Source organism: Engraulis encrasicolus, chromosome 3 (genome assembly GCF_034702125.1).
Source record: "Engraulis encrasicolus isolate BLACKSEA-1 chromosome 3, IST_EnEncr_1.0, whole genome shotgun sequence".
In the NCBI taxonomy this organism is placed as follows: domain Eukaryota; kingdom Metazoa; phylum Chordata; class Actinopteri; order Clupeiformes; family Engraulidae; genus Engraulis; species Engraulis encrasicolus.
Window position 1 is genome coordinate 44,964,552 of NC_085859.1, and position 15,744 is coordinate 44,980,295.

The 15,744-nt window shown below is 44.3% G+C and overlaps 1 long non-coding RNA gene and 1 pseudogene across 1 annotated transcript; both read left to right on the plus strand.

Annotated features, from left to right (window-relative positions):
* Positions 1-633: 633 nt before the first annotated feature.
* LOC134445103 (major histocompatibility complex class I-related gene protein-like) lies at positions 634-5,200 on the plus strand (annotated as a pseudogene).
* A 3,027-nt stretch (positions 5,201-8,227) lies between these two features.
* Positions 8,228-11,581, plus strand: LOC134446209 (uncharacterized). The gene is made up of 3 exons (XR_010034388.1): positions 8,228-8,666; positions 9,875-9,904; positions 10,094-11,581. It is a non-coding gene; the product is annotated as an uncharacterized LOC134446209 (long non-coding RNA).
* Positions 11,582-15,744: the final 4,163 nt, after the last annotated feature.

Here is a 15,744-nt window from a genome sequence, read left to right on the forward strand (position 1 = left end):
GGACCCATGTTGATTTTCAAAATTATATAATATGCAGTGTTCCTTAGCCAACTTAAAATACCATGTATGTCATTTAGTATCAATGGCAAAGGTGCTGGATTAGAGATATGGAGGTTGTGAGTTCCAATCCCACTCCGACCCATGTTGATTTTCAAAATTATATCATATGCAGTGTTTCTTAGCCAACTTAAAATACCATGTATGTAATTTAGTATATCCCCAAAACGCGGAGCTACAACACTTTCAAGATGGCTGAATCCAAGATGGCTGAATGGTTTGGCCCATAACTTCTGACTGGGTGGATGGATTTTTTCCCAAAATTTCTTTTAGCTTTGTTTTCTCAATAGTAGTTTGTTTTAGGGATAGATGTATCAAAAATAAAACTCCTCATCTCTGCCCCAAAAGGCAAGCCCGCTTACAGCATTTTCTGTGAGATTGCAATCTAGTTGTGCTTTGTATGCTTTTTGTTTCACTATTTACTACTTGTTATGTTTTTTTAAGATAAATAACAGCAAAAAATGTTTGCTCGGGCGCTCACACTATTTTTCTGCGCCCTTCTGTGCCCCTGTGTAGTATTAGGTCAACTGACGCCCTCGACATGATTTGCTGTTGACTTCCTTCTAGCAATTAAAGATGGTTCACCTTTCATCCAAAGGTTTTTTTTCCAGGTTTCGTCTGGTAATAAACCAGAAGCTATGTCTCTGTACTCTTTACAGGCCTGTTAACAGACTTAAACTACGGACGTTTATAGATCTGAGATCCTGTCATTTGGCCAAAACCTTTGGATGAAAGGTGTAATGACTCTTTTCAACATCCAAAAGGACATCATTGATTTTTTTTAAATGAATCATTCACATTGCTTTGTAATACAGTAGTGTATGAATTCAATGGGAAAAGCAAGAGTCCCAATTGATCATCCACCTCATAACCACCACACATGCAGTACTTGCTTTCTTTTTGTCTTTTTTCTTGCCCCCTCTTTTACAGGTGTTCATGTACAGCAGAGAGTGGGGGGCTGTGAGTTGCTTGAAAATAACCAGCCTGGCCTAGCCTGTTTATAAACGATGCCTTCAATGGACAAAGTGGAGACCAGCTGTCCATCAACAAAGACCAGTACACTTTCAAGGGTCACTGGCATTGGCCAGCCATGTGGGACACAATGGAGTTTGATCAGCTCAAATGGCTCCATGAGAACGTGTTCTACCCTCTCTGTCTGAGAAAGCTCAAGATACACCTGCATAATCACAAGAATCACATTATGAGAAAAGGTACATACACTACAGTTGAAGTATCCACAACACTCTTCCAAAAAAGTGAAAATAGCTTTATCAAACTGCTAAATCATGATAGAAAAGTTAAAATTGCCAACATGTTTAGGCCAAGGTGTGGCCTTCATCACGGCAGAGTCAATTGTGGAACCGTCACTGGCGCAGGTAACAATAACAGGAGATTGAGAGGTGGGCGGTGTCCGGTCGTGACGCATCACCTATTTTTTTTATCAAGCTTTCGGTCCTTAGACCTTCATCAGGCAGAGTGCATACAAACAGTCTGGGAGTCAATGCATGAGAGTAAAAAAAAGCATGGGAGTCAATGTGTTAAGGACAACCTGTGTGTCCCTACCGTGGCGCTAACAGTAGGGCACTCATCTGCTTTGCGGCCGACCCGGGCTCGATTCGATAGAGAGTAAAAAAAAAAAACAGAAAGAAAAGGGGAAGACAAAGGTCAAGGTTGCTGTGGCATGTGGTTCATGTAAAGCAGGGGTCCCCAAACTAAGGCCCGGGGGCCGGATGCGGCCCGCCATGCCCCTTTGACCGGCCCTCCACCTCTCTACACCTCACCATTTGAACTGGCCTAAAGAAGCGATCCTCACAGAAAAAAATAATGATAGAATATACTTTTTAAATATTGTATTTTGTTTATCAACAGGCCTTCCTATGTTTAATTTTCACTAACCTAGTGTGAATCACTAGAAGTTTCTTGTCTTGATAGTTTCTCATCTCACTGTAATATAAAGAGGCCTACCATTTCTTTTGTATCACTCATAAACTGTCAATCACCATATTTTTCTAACTTTCCTTGCTATTTTTACATGATTATTAGAAATGAAAAGGAATACCTGTGGTACTTCAAATTGAAAAACATGTGAAGTACTTTTGAAGACTTTTGCAAATCACTTGTAATGATGAACTATTTTGTGCTATAAATTATGGCTATAACAGGCAGTGGCCTAGTATACAGCCCACGTGATTAAGCCCGGCCCCTGATCACAGTAAGGAACGATAATGTGGCCCCCAGAGAAAAAAGTTTGGGGACCCCTGATATAAAGCTTGGTGCTAGAATGAAGGAAAAATACAGCTAGAGATGAGAGATGTTTGTTTGAAAGTTGATCTTTTGTGGGCTAATGAGAAGCATGACGGCAATAACAAGTAATATAACTTTCTGTAGTATTGTGGAACTTAGGAAATTTCCCAGTATAATAAGAGATACCAATTTTAATACCACGGCACACAATGCAATTGCACGACTACGCCACTGGGGTCATTCCGCCCCCAGAATATTTATAAGGCACAACAGGTCTGGATAGACTGGACAGAGACAGATTCCTTCGTTTGACACATGGAAATTTTATCTTCATTGTAACAAACATAAATCATTAAAATAGCCGCACCGCCGAAATATAGACTTTTAAACAGAAAACAGGATTGGCTGCCACCTGGATGAACGTTCACCAAGTCAGACTAACAGGACCGGCTATGGGTCGAGACTAAGTAAGGGTTAACGTTCGGCGAGAAGGTCGCTACCGTGGAATAGCAGCACGACAGAGAGAATCTTTAGACCCCGACGCGGAGCGGAGGGGTCTTGTTCTCTCTGAAGTGCTGCTATTCCACAAAGCGACCGACTCGCCGAAAGTTAACCCGCTTATTATATGGATATACTTAAATGATTCACACATGGCGGGGACATTTCTTTAGGCCTATTTAATGTTAAGTCTATTATAGTTTTTAATGTCAAAAGATTGTTGCTGCGCTAAACAAAACAGTGCCGTTGTGGAACACCGCTAGGCAACAGCTAGGTAGCCAGGACAACAGGTGTTGTCTATCACAGCAGCTGATTAGAGTCTTGTTGAAAAGTCGCTTTAGCAGTGAAAAGTCTTGTTGCCATTGACAGCGGTCTGTTATAGACCAACCCGTCCGTTATCGAAAAATAACAGACGTGCGAACGTTGGGGAGACCCGTTGAAATGAATGGAGCATTCGACCGATGACGTCACACCATATAATAAATGTGTTTAACATGCTTGCACATACTCAAAGACTTAACCACACCAATCCACACACAGTCATAGGTTCGCTACGCTATGCAAGTGATTCAATCAGTGTTACTTTCCACTACACACCGGTGAGACAATATGTTAACACTCCTACTGAGCCTACTGAGAACCTGCCCCATAGTAGGCAAGACTAGAATTAGTAGAGGGACTAGGTTACTTAGTTTAAGACTGCCAAACACCTTCACAAAACAGACAGAAAACTGAAGCGGGGGCCGGACAAAAGGAACAAAAACAAAGACACACCAATACCAAAAAGGCTAAATTAAATAGGGCAAAACAGCGGCGAGTATCTGCCTCTAGGCTGTCTGCCGCTACATCAGACCCACAATGATGCTCTGAGGTGTCTGAAAGTAAGAAAACATACAGTGGTCAATGCATTGGTTACAGTTTGGAACAAGTTAAACATACAACACAACACAGTATTTATGCTTACATACCTCCACAACACAGAGGAGGGATGTAGCCACAATGGAGATGGTTGGACGCCAGGGGCACCATCAACGAATACCAGCACACCGAGAGGCCTCCTACAAGCCTGCTTACTCCAGTGGATTTTTATAAAAACAATGGCCTAGCCATCAATTAAGGGCCGTACACACACGTCGCTGCTATTTACTCGCTACTTGCTCACTCGCCTACTTGCCACTCGCTCTGGGTGATTTTGTTTACTGGTTGTCAAGGTTCCCGCTGTCCGCGCCTATAACGTCCGTACGAAACAAAATGTAGGCCTACGCTGTTTAACGTTGATCGTGTGCTGTGCACAACCATGCATATGAGCCTTTGATGGTGTACACTGTGTGTATTTTCCTCAACGCTTTTAACCAAAGTGTGTTGGCGTGCAGAAGTTGGGTGGTCAGAACACCACAGGGGCAACGTCACCTGTCAATAATCTGTATTCTGCATTCCAATTGGTTACTCGCTTAACTCGCGTCGCTCGAAGATAAAATAAGTTTATCTCGGAACCCACCCACATCGCATCGCTTGTACTCTCCTCGCCTACTCGCCAGCGAGACTCGCTGGAACACGTAGACATTCTAATGACTTCATCCGCTGAGCGAGTAACTAGCAGCGACGTATGTGTACGGCCCTTTACGCATTAGCCACTAAACAGCTACCTGAGTCCTGTGACGTCAGTAGGGAATGGAAAGCCTCGAAGGACACACCTTGCCGTGAACAGGCGGTTCAGCCTGTCACATTTCCATTTACTACGCAATCATTGGGTATTAGCATTGGCATTTGGGTGGGCATATGACAAGGTTGCAGAACAGCCACTGATCTCATAAGACTTATTTCCTGTAAATACAAGGAGGTAGAATGACGTTTTATTGCACATACATCCTCCACAGTACCACCCAGAGTCCGGCTCCTCCAGAAGAGACTCCCAGACTCTCGAGGGGTCAGAGTGACCTGCCTGGCCACTGGCTTCTACCCCCGTCACATCAACCTGACCCTGATCAGAGACGGCCAGCCTGTGCCTGACCACCAGATCACTGGGGGGGAGCTGCTACCTAATGGAGATGAGACGTACCAGATGAGGAAGAGCCTGGAGGTCAGCACAGAGGAGCTACAGCAGCATCACTACACCTGCACAGCTCAACACCTCAGCCTGGACAACAAACTGGATATTCAAATGGGTAATGCTTAGTGTGTCTGTTTTACTGCTATTGCTATACAAAGTTGGCCTCGCGAGCCATCCTACGTACTTCCGCCAAAGGATTGGCTCCTCTACGGTAGTCTGGCCCCCCTTTTCTGTGGGGTGTTTGCAGCGGTAGGATTTGGCTGCGCAACGCCCCCCAGAAAACAGCCAATAAGAGAATAAGCGCCCCACGTGGGGGAAAAAGAGGGAGGATGCTTGTGACGATGACGTAAACGTCTGCAGCAATTAGGGATGCAAAGGATTAATCGACTTTATATTAATTGTCGAGCAAGAGGTTGCTCAGCTAAAATGTATTAATCGCGATTAATCGCCAGAGGGCGCTAGAGACTGATGAGTATTTCTAGTTCTATTCAAATCCATGGTGCACATTGTTTTTATCTATTAAATCATTATTGCAACTTCTGGAGTTCTTGTGGGTCTTTTGGAGATGTGTACTTCAATCTGTGATTATGCCAAGCCCAATGGTGTAAGTTGTTACTGTTTTAATTATGAGAAAAACGATCTTTCAAAACAGGCAAATCTCACTGGCAGGCAACTAACACCCTGTCAGATATCAAAACTGGTATTAGCTGAACTGGGCAAGGTAATATCATATATAATGACCATGCATGAAGAGGAGGATTATCTGTTCAATTTCAGGTGAATCCGTGTTAGCTATAAGTGTTGTTGTCATAGCTCCATTCATTCTCAATGGAGCCTGTTAGCTTATTAGCTCTCCTTACAGACACAGGAAATAGCTTTTTATGTTCAGAAACGAACTTTGTTGACATTACTATCCATTGTGGACACCAACACACTACCCAATATATGGCATTTCTTTATTTTGAAGCTTATAAAATATTTGTGGTTGATCATGCTGGCCCCCAAAGGTGGTGTGGAGATGCCATAGAAAACATATCTGCTTTCTTTTCTTAATGCATAATTACTTGAGGATTATATAATGTAACATAATACAATAAAATACAATATGGGCTTAATAATCATAATATAATTATCATAATATAATTATATAACAAAATATATACATTTTTAACTCAGTGTTTTAACTATTTAGCTGATATTTTAAAAGTCCCTATGAAATTTCGGTGAAAAAACGCAGCTTATCAATTAATCGAAAGTCGATCGATAAGACTATCAACTAATGATTGATGAATTAATCGATAATTTGCATCCCTAGCGCCAATGGCTCTGGTCTGTGCTATGTTGTTGTTGAGTAACTGTCAGTGATTGGTTGAGAGCTGACCAATCATTTAAAACCAGAACTGAGTGCAAACTTCCCGCTTCCTGCAATCGCGTCAGATTACACAAGCTCCAGACCATGAATACCAAATCAAATGGTAGTATTATGGGATGGTCAGGACCAGGCTAATACAAAGTTACTCTGGCCAGTTTATCCATGAGGTAAAGATCTTTGAATGCTGCGTTACTGATGAGACCCATGGTTTCAAAACTCGACCATATCAGTGTATAGTTCAGGCAGGTAATATCTTAACTATTTTTGTATCTGGCTGAATAATTGTGATTATTAAAATTAGCTGCCTTAACAAAAAGTGATGGAGTCATTTTTGTTATTTGTTTTGCATTGAGACAGGTTTTGATCCAGGGTCTGCAGCATCACTGTGGATCGTGATCAGGGCTGTAGTGGAGGGTAAACGCACGTAAACGCCGTTTACGCACCTCTGGAATTTAGGAAATAGCGTTTACCCACCTCTAAATAGCGTTTACCCACCTCTAAATAGCGTTTACGCAGCTCTTAATGGCAATTACGCACGTCAAAGTTCCCTGCGCCTTGTGATCTGCCGTTGGAATAATCCAAAATAAATTTGGTGTCATTTAAAAAATATTGTTGAACATAGGCCTACTTAACGCTTTAGTAGGAATCATTTTCATCTACTCCAGGGGCCTCATTTATCAAGCGTTCTTAGGCACAGATCTGTGCGTAAAGCGTGCGTGCGATCATTCCTGAGCAAAGTGTGGGATTTATGAACATGTACTTGAATGTAGAATAGTGCTTAAATCTACGCACACCTCAGACCATGCGTGCAAGTGGAAGAAACACGAAATTGCAAATTATATTGACCATGCAAGGTACAGTTTGCTTTGAATGACAATGAAGTATGACAGTGTGCTATTTTACAGTGATTTCGTCCCTGTGTGTCTCCTTCTTTTACTTATTTTGAAACACTGTCCTCCTTCTGTCGAAAGCACCTCCACTTCTGCCGCGGAAATGTTTCCATCTCCGCACTTCCCGCCAGCGCTTCGACTGGCGCGTGTGTCCGTGTGTGTTCATGTGTGTCCAAACAGGGTTGCGCCTTTGAATTAACATGGCATTTGAATATATTTTAATACCATTTATTATATGGTTGTGACGTCATCTGTCGAATGCTCCATTCATTTCAACGGGGCTCCCCAACGTTCGGACGTCTGTTATTTTTCGATAACGGACGGGTTGGTCTATAACAGACCGATGTCAATGGCAACAAGACTTTTCACTGCTAAAGCGACTTTTCAACAAGACTCTAATCCGCTGCTGTGATAGACAGCACCCGTTGTCCTGGCTACCGCTGTCAATGGCAACAAGACGTTCACTGCTAAAGCCACTGGCTTGTATACAAGTCAGTGGCTAAAGCGAATGTTTCATATCACTCCGCAGGGGGTCCGGTCTTTTGTCACTCTAATCAGCTGCTGTGATAGACAACACCTGTTGTCCTGGCTAGCCTACCTAGCTGTTGCCTAGCGGTGTTCCACAACGGCACTGTTTTGTTTTGCGCAGCAACAATCTTAACATTAAATAGGTCTAAAGAAATGTCCCCGCATGTGTGAATCATTTAAGTATATCCATATAATAAGCGGGTTAACTTTCGGCGAGTCGGTCGCTTTGTGGAATAGCAGCACTTCAGAGAGAACAAGACCCCTCCGCTCCGCGTCGGGGTCTAAAGATTCTCTCTGTCGTGCTGCTATTCCACGGTAGCGACCTTCTCGCCGAACGTTAACCCTTACATATGGTTATTTGGAGGCGTTTCGAGATGCAAATTACCTCGAATGCGCGCGTGCACAGTGATTTGGAAGGTGTGGGATTTATCATGCAGACGTGTGCGTAGGAGCAGCCAACGCACGTTTGATAAATTCCGATTTTTCTATACTTGCGACCATTCTATATTTCACTCGTAGGACACAATTTAGAATGCATTCTACGAACTAATGATAAATGAGGCCCCAGGTTTCTCGGTGTCACCGGGGTGACTACACACAATGGGGCGGAACTAATATGTGTTCCCCGTTTCCTTTAGGGAGCGGTTTCGGTGTAGCCATCCGGAACAAAGATGGCGGCTCACTGTCCCCAAAATGTAAACACGGCAGCCAGCCTAGCAAGGCTAATGGTTTATAATTGTGCCCTGTTAATTCATTATTGTCCCAATGCAGCCCAGCTGGACAGGGGGAGAAAATTCGCTCCAACGATTGGTGTGTTTGAGAGGGGGAGCATTATATATATGCTGGAGATGCGTCTTGTCAGAGAGAGGACCAGGGAGCCAGACACCACACGGGCTGTGCTTGCAGAGAGGACGGACGACCGGAGAAGACTGCCGAGACGGACAACGGACAGAAGAAGCCGGGCCTCACGAAGGAGAAGTGGGAGAATATCGACAGCTAAGTAGACTACCCCTGGAGCTTATGAATGGTAGGTAAAACTCCAGTTACTCTCTTAATGGCTGCAGTGCCTATTGCTAATCTATGAGCACCATGCCACTACAAGTAGGCCCTAGCCTAGCTAAGTAGGCCTAATGGATGATGGTGGAGGGGTAAATTGTGAGGTGTCTTATAAAAATATAAGCCTAAAATGTAGCCTAATAGCAAATCATTATCAATTCAGTTGAAAACCACAAATGCTGTGTTTTTTATATTTAGTTTCCAATGTTATAGCCTAGTGCCATTCATCTTTGTGGGGAATGGCTGAGATGGGCCTACAGTACATGATGGTGAATCTATTTTTAAAAACCTAATGCAGAAAGTGGAATAGGCCTATGAAATTGAGCTGCATTGTTATGCTGTTGAGCTACTCCAATATACAGTAGGTGTTAGGCCTACTATAGGATTGTAGCAAAGGCACACTCTGCATCATATGATCACATAACTTATGTGATAGGCCTATAGGCCTAACTGAAGAGATTTTAATTGTCATTTATAGTAGACAAATGAATGTGCATGCCAAAAAGTTCTAGTGGCTTTTAAACAAATGAGCATTTTGGATGCATTGATACCGATACTTTATAGGCCTACTATCATGCCTGGCCTCATACCCATTTTCATACCTGTAGATACACAGATACACCGATGATACACGCGTCGCGTCGTGTCACGGTCTGTCTTATCAAAAAATTCATAGTTTACCCACCTCTAATTTGACCACTACAGCCCTGATCGTGATCAGTATTGCACTGCTTTTATTGTGTGTAGTCATCACTGTCATTGTCACTGCTGCCGTCAAATGTTACAGAAGACATCAAGGTAAAACATAATCTAAAAAGTCCTTGTTAGTGTGTGTGTGTGTGTGTGTGTGTGTGTGTGTGTGTGTGTGTGTGTGTGTGTGTGTATGTGTGTGTGTGTGTGAGAGAGAGAGAGAGAGAGAGAGAGAGAGAGAGAGAGAGAGAGAGAGAGAGAGAGAGAGAGAGAGAGAGAGAGAGAGAGAGAGAGAGAGAGAATATGTGTGTGTGAATGAGTATGTGTGTGTTTTTGTGTGTCATACTGTTTCCTGTACATGTCATGTTTTTGGATCTTTGGTGGCAATACTTGGAGTGTTATTTTGTGAAAGCATGCAACAATTGCCTGGCTTAGATGATTTCATGACTACACTGTAATAACTGTTTGATCTCTTTCATCTATTTTCAGCTGCAACGAATGAGTATGTCCTGGCTCTCAGTAAGTTGTTTCTTTTTTACTGCATGCGAAATGTTGCACTTGTGATATAAAATCTTTTTAAAACAAGTACTCAATGCCTTAGTAAGAGTCATTTATGCTTCTGAGAAGTTGATGAAAAGCAACTTGCATAAATGATGACACACAGTATGCATTCTTCATTGTAGTGAGTCTCAGGTCTTTATGTTTCAGCGCCACTTGGAGAAAGAACAGCATCATCAGACAGGACACCAGAGACTAGAACTTAGAACTAAGAAAATCTTTGACATCACCTGAAGACCAGGGGGAGTGTGTGTATGTGCGTGTGTGTGTGAGAGTGTGTGTGTGTGTGTGCATTGGTCATCTCAAATATTTGCTATGTAACGAATCAATACTGTTTTAATTCTGCTTTGCGTGGGTGTATCGAAGCTTTTTGTGTGTTGTGATGTTACGACCCCCAGCTCGTTTAGGGGGTGCAACATGAAAAGGAGACCACACAAAGAATGAAAGTTCAAATGTATTTTTATTGAACTATAATAATAAATTCAAACAGGTGTCTAGGGGATGCATGAATGGGTGTATGCAAGTGAATGGTGTATGCAATGTATGTGTCAGTATCAATATGTGAGCTGTAAAGGAAGAATTAAAAGGGTGAGGGTAAAGACGTGAGAGGAGAGCAAGAAATGAAAGCAGCCAGTGGTGAGGTCGAGGTCAGAGTGCCTGCCATCGGAAGAGGAGAGGAGGACTTTATACCTCCCCACAGGTGAAACCACTAAATGATTAGGGTAACCCCCATCAAGCATAGTCATGCCCGTGCACTGGCACACACTAGCCTGAAGGGGGCACAGGGGGACGTCACACCTCCCACCTTAAAAAGAGGTTGACTACAACCTCAACAACAAAAAGTGAAAAACCACACCTCCAACCAATTTCCTGGATCCAAGGGAAAACTGGAGAGAGCATGAAAAAAAAACAAAAAAAGTGAAACACACATCAAAACCACAATCCTATATCTAAACTACACACGAGACAAGGCATCGGCAACGATATTATCCTTGCCTCGAATGTGTTTTATCCTTAAGGGATACTGCTGGAGGAGAATACTCCACCGCATAATGCGTTGATTCTTATTCCGCATTCTGTCAATAAAGACCAAAGGATTATGATCTGTATAAACATCAGTGGGGCTAGAGGAAGACCCCACATAGACCTCAAAATTTTGCATGGCCAAAATCAAAGCTAGAGCCTCCCTTTCCACAGTAGAATAGGCCCGTTGATGACGATTGAACTTTTTGGAATAATAGCACACAGGGTGCTCGACACCATCACAGTCCAGTTGAAGTAAAACAGCGCCAGCGCCACTCTCACTGGCGTCCACTGCAACACAAAAGGGACGGTCAAAATTCGGGGCAGACAAAACAGGAGAGGTAGCAAGCAAAGCTTTGACATGTTCAAAGGCCTCTTGACAATTTGGTGACCATTCAAATGGAACTTTAGGACTAAGGAGACCAGTAAGGGGTGTAACCACGGTGGCAAAATTCTTGCAGAATGCTCTGTAGTAGCCAGCCATCCCAAGGAATCGCCGGAGCTCTCGGCGGGTTCCTGGTACAGGGTAATTGCAGATGGCCTCAATTTTCGCTTCCACAGGACGGACCTGCCCACCACCCACTACCTTGCCCAGATAAGTGACACTAGCCTTCCCAAATTCACATTTAGCTAGGTTGATTGTCAAGTTAGCTTTGGAGAGACGGGTGAACAGTTCTCTGATCTATTCTAGGTGCTCAGCCCAAGTAGAGCTATACAAAACCAAATCATCCAAATAAGCATCGCAGCCACGCATGCCCACCAAAACCTGATTGATAAGCCTCTGGAATGTGGCCGGAGCATTTCTCACTCCGAATGGCATTACCTGGTATTGTAAGAAGGAGTCAGGGGTAACGAATGCAGACACCTCCTTTGCCCTGGCAGTCAACGGAACCTGCCAGTATCCCTTCAAGAGATCAAATTTACTGACGAAGACTGCAGAGCCCACACGGTCGACACAATCGTCGCACCTTGGCAAAGGGTAGCAATCAGGTTTTGTTACGGCATTAAGCTTCCTATAATCAGTGCAGAAGCGGTAAGTCCCATCTGGTTTGTTTACCAGCAGACAGGGGGAGCTCCATGCACTGAAGCTATGTTCAGCTATACCGTGTGTTAACAGATAATCAACCTCCTTCTGCAACATTTCCCTCTTGAAAGGATTGACACGATAAGCATGTTGTTTCATAGGCGGAGCCCCACCGACGTCAATATCATGTTCAATCACTGAGGTACGTGTCGGAACATCAGGAAATAGAGAAGGAAATGAATGGATTAGGTCAGCAATATCCGTTTGCTCTGAGTCAGACAGGTGAGAGAGTTGTAAGGGCAACTCTGCAAGATACTCAGAATTTTTGAGACGACCCTCTACAACCGCCCGTGATGGACACTTCACCCCCTCATCATCGATGTCAGAACCCAGATCCAAACCAGATTCACAATCCCCAGCAACAACACTAGGCATAGTGGCGCCCTCTGCAGGTAATGATGCAATGAGACCAACAGGTGCAGCAGACTCTGATTCAATGTAAGGTTTCAGAAGGTTGATATGACAAACCTGGACCTTCTTTCGTCTGTCAGGAGTACTCAGTAGGTAGTTATAATCAGGCAAATGTTTCAACACTTGGTATGGTCCACTAAACTTTGCTTGGAAAGGACTATGCATCAAAGGCAACAATGCCAAGACTTTTTCACCAGGTTTGAAACTGCGGTGTTTTGCCTTACGGTTAAAAAGACTCTGCATTTTTAACTGGGCTTTCCCCAGCTTACGCTGCGCAGCAGCCCGAGCCTCGTACAACCGGTAACGAAAACCACCAACATAATCCAAGACATTGGATGGTGTGTCATCAGTAGTATGCCACTTATTTGCCAAGACAGCAGTTGTTCCCCTAACGGTATGCCCAAAAACGAGTTCATTTGGACTAAAGCCCACGCTCTCTTGAACCACTTCCCTACTGGCCAAGAGCAACCAGGGTAGCCCCTCCTCCCAATCAGCACTAAGCTCCGGCCCGATTCGAAACGGGGAAGGCAGCTGTCCTTCCAGTGAGCTAACTGGACATCGAGTCATGAAGTGTGGATCGAAACGAAAAATTGCTTTATTTCCTCTCTCGGCAGTTGACTGCATTTGTGGGCGTAACGAGGATATTTCAAGGATACATCAGATGCTGACTTCGCTTCCTTGGTACCCAACATGCTGTGCGCCACCTCCCTCTCAACCGGAAACCTGAAAAACAAACATGGCTACTACCCAAGCTACTACCTTATCATACTCTTTATTCTGACACTTATGTATGTAGATATTGAAAATCGAATGCATAAATCAACATTGTAGTATCTAAATATGCTGTCGCTAGATCTATTTATAGCCTATTTTACGATTCCGCCGTCTGACGATCATTCACCGTTCAAATAGCATGCGTAAGCTAAGCGCTAACGTGATGAACGTAACTCCCCCCATAGAATCGCAAGAATCGCCGTAACATCAAATGCGCAAGACGGCGCACTCGTTAGTGCCGTTCGTAACGGCTGCCTCATCAGCTGACTTCGCCTCTCTGATCAGTGACCTGTTTATGTAGGAGGAGAGTCATCGAGTCACTGCCTCCCGTTTCGAATTCAGCCTCCGTACAATAAGAACGGAGGAGAGACTTGAGAGTCTGGTGAAAGCGTTCTAGCGCCCCCTGGCTCTGTGGATGATAAGCGCTCGAGATATTGTGGCGGGCTTTAAGTTGACGCAATGCCCTAGAGAACTGCTTTGACGTGAAATTTGAGCCTTGGTCGCTTTGGATAACCTTGGCGATACCAAAGATGGACATAAAGTTGACAAGAGCCTTCAATACCGATTTCGTAGTGATGGATCTAAGGGGATACGCCGCTGGATAGCGTGTGGCCTGGCACATTACAGTTAACAGGAAGCTATGTCCAGCTTTCGAACGAGGTAGTGGGCCTACACAATCAACTATGAGGTGTTCGAAGGGGTTGGACATCGCAGGAATGGGCTGTAATGGAGCCACAGGGATTTTTTGATTGGGTTTCCCTGTGATTTGACACACATGGCATGCTCTCACATAGGCAGACACTTCACGTTTCAGCCGAGGCCAGAAGAATCTGCGCTTAATACGGTCATACGTTTTCCTGACCCCAGGATGTCCCGCCACCCTAGTGTGAGCCAGATCCAAAACAGCATTGCGAAATCTATGAGGAACCACTATCTGCGTCACAGTATGAGAAAAGGTGTCCTGTTGATACACAAACTGCCTACACAGTAATCCATCCTGCATGAGATAATGGCTATGGTCATCATTTGGTTCCTCCTTTGACAAGGCCCTAGTCAAATACGGTTGAAGAGAAGAGTCATTAGTCTGTTCTTTGATTAATTCATCTCGAGAGATCTTCAACAGTTCAGACAGAGAACAGGAGTCAAACTCAGGATCATCAGAAGTGGGTGAAAGCCCACAACTAGTCAATTCATCAGAAGGGACTACTTCCAAAATGTCAACTTCACCATCGGAGGCTTCTCCACCCCCTACTGAATCAGAGTCAGCATTAGCAGTTTTTGGTTGCCCTACAGGTGACTGTGGGGAGATATCTGCAACTGCAGGTTGAACAAGGAAAGAATCATTTAAGGGCACGTCGTCTGAGTCAAACCCACGTGCAGCCATAGCACGAGTCACAACACATGCTGGGAACACATCAGGATATTGGCGTTTACTATCATCAGGCACTCTAGACATTTTAGCCACAGGCCCAACAATAGGGGGAGACACTACATTAGAATCAGCCCAAACCCTGGCACCAGCTAAGTCATTGCCCAAAATTAAAGAAATTCCAGGTATGGGGAGAGATGTACGAACTCCAACTACGACATCAGCAGTTACCAGTTCAGAGACCAAGTGTACCTGGTGTAGGGGCACCAGCATGGGAGTCATCTCAAAACCTTTTATCACTACATGAGTTCCAGTAGCAGTACTATCCGAAAGCGGTAAGACCCCAGATAACAAAAAGGATTGAGCAGCCCCAGTATCCCGAAGTATGCGTACTGGAAAACTAGAGCTAGACTGGCCAGACACAGACACAAATCCATTGGTAATGAAAGGAGTGTAATCAGAGTCACCCCTCTCCTCATGACCTTTAGTAGCAACCATTGCACGGTTACTCGTAGACTTAGGCAAGAGGAATGGCCCGGTACCACAAGAAGTAATTAAACCAGAAGGCTTGGGATTCTTACCCTTCTTATTACGAAGTGGGCATTCAGTCACCTTGTGACCAACCTTCTTACAGTAGAAACAGACGATATCTGAGTTAACAGGAGGACGACTAGAAGAAGCAGATTGAGAGGGCTGAGGAGCATTATTCCCACCACTAGGTGATCGGTTCTTAGAGAAAAACCTACCCTTACCCTGAGAGCTAGGCCAGCGGCCATCGGACATGCCTTTATGGGTCAGTACATATTTATCAGCTAACACAGCAGCTTGCTCTAAGGTGTTCACTTCGTGTTCTTTAAGATGCACAGCCACAGGGTCAGGAAGACCATTTGTAAAGTCTTCCAGTAGCACAAGCTCCCTTAGGTGTTCTTGGGTTTCGACGCACTGTGCACTGCACCACCTATCAAACAAACGCTCCTTCTCACGAGCATGTTCAACATATGTCTGCTGATCTGACTTTTTGGCATCCCGGAACCGCTGGCGGTACGCCTCCGGGACTAGCTCATAGACATGCATGACATTCTTCTTTACCTTGTCATAATTTTGGGCCTCAGCAACGGGTAGAGCTGAGAACACCTCTCT